The sequence below is a fragment of the Chrysemys picta genome, chromosome 8 (genome assembly GCF_011386835.1).
Source record: "Chrysemys picta bellii isolate R12L10 chromosome 8, ASM1138683v2, whole genome shotgun sequence".
In the NCBI taxonomy this organism is placed as follows: domain Eukaryota; kingdom Metazoa; phylum Chordata; order Testudines; family Emydidae; genus Chrysemys; species Chrysemys picta.
The window spans coordinates 34486975-34488329 of record NC_088798.1 but is presented as its reverse complement, the minus strand read 5'-3'; the positions used below and the strand labels follow the sequence as shown (position 1 = coordinate 34488329).

Genomic DNA, 1355 nt, shown 5'->3' with positions numbered 1-1355 from the left:
GCTTTGACATTTTTTCTGTTCATATTATAATAATAATATATGGAGATAGGTATATCTCATAGAACTGGAAGGGACCCTGAAAGATCATCCAGTCCAGCCCCCTGCCTCCACTAGCAAGACCAAGTACAGATTTTTGCCCCAGATGGCCCCCCTCAAGGATTGAACTCACAACCCTGGGTTTAGCAGGCCAATGCTCAAACCACTGAGCTATCCCTCTCACCCCCCTTCTTTAAACCAATTCCCAGCAGAGAAAAAATCACATCATTGCACTGGCTGGGAATCAAACCCACATCAACTGCTTGGAAGGCAGCTATGCTTACCACTATACCACCAATGCTTCTGGCATCATGTAACTACTCACAACCAAAACTATTCCCACCTTTTTTTTTTTCTAGTCTGTGTGTAGTTGTATTATATTTTAGTCAGAGATTTGGAAGCATAAATAACTGGGTGATCCCAATCCATTTGAGTTTGCTTTGACTGAGATCTTATTCCCTTTGTTAATCTCATAATATTACAGTAGGGTGCTTTGATGGCTACTTTAATTCTTCAAAATGTTTCTTTTGCCACTCTTCCCAGTTCCATTTTGTCCTGTTCTCAAGCAGTAATCTGAGTGGAATTGTGGCAAATTAGGGATGAATTTTTTAAATATATTCACATACCTATGAATCTCTGTAAAGCCTCCTTTTTTGGAATCTATTTGTACAGTTGCCTCCATGTTTCTTTGATATGGTCAAACTCCTTTATTACTGAATATGTGTCCTAGATATCTGATCTTATTCAGCCTGCTTAGGCATTTGTTCTTGTTCAATTTCAGGTTGTTTTCCTTGGCATTCTGCAGAACATTACTCAGTCTCTCATTGTGGTGTTGTCATTTCTATTGTAATTAAACAGATTATCAATATTACTTCTACCTCATCCAGATCCTCAAAGATCTGGGACATAATGCTTTGGTTCACTTCAGATTCTGAGTCAGTCCTGAAGAGGAATGGCTTCGTATATCTACCGAAGGAGGAGTTGGCGTTTCAAAGATTTGACTGTCTGTATGGAGGCAGACCTGCCAAACCCTTGACTTTCATCTAAATTGAAAATACTTTTGCATTTTGAAGTCTAGACATCACCAACTCAAATGTTCTCAGAGGTAACACAAGTTTAAATGCAGAAATTACTGTCAGACTGCCAAATACTTAAGCAGGGCCAGCCTCAGAGCTCTGTTAGACCTTTTGGTGACTCAGTTGAGATGACATTTTAGTGCCTCTTACATGGTTCAGAGTAGGAATGTGTGTATCTGTGAGAGTATGATCTAGTGATTAAAGTCTGAACTCCTGGGTTCTAGGTCCAGCTCTGCAATTGAC

At 39.7% G+C, this 1355-nt stretch overlaps 1 non-coding gene across 1 annotated transcript; it reads right to left on the bottom strand.

The window, feature by feature from the left end:
* Positions 1-265: 265 nt before the first annotated feature.
* On the bottom strand, positions 266-337 carry TRNAG-UCC (transfer RNA glycine (anticodon UCC)). The gene has a single exon. It is a non-coding gene; the product is annotated as a tRNA-Gly (tRNA).
* Positions 338-1355: the final 1018 nt, after the last annotated feature.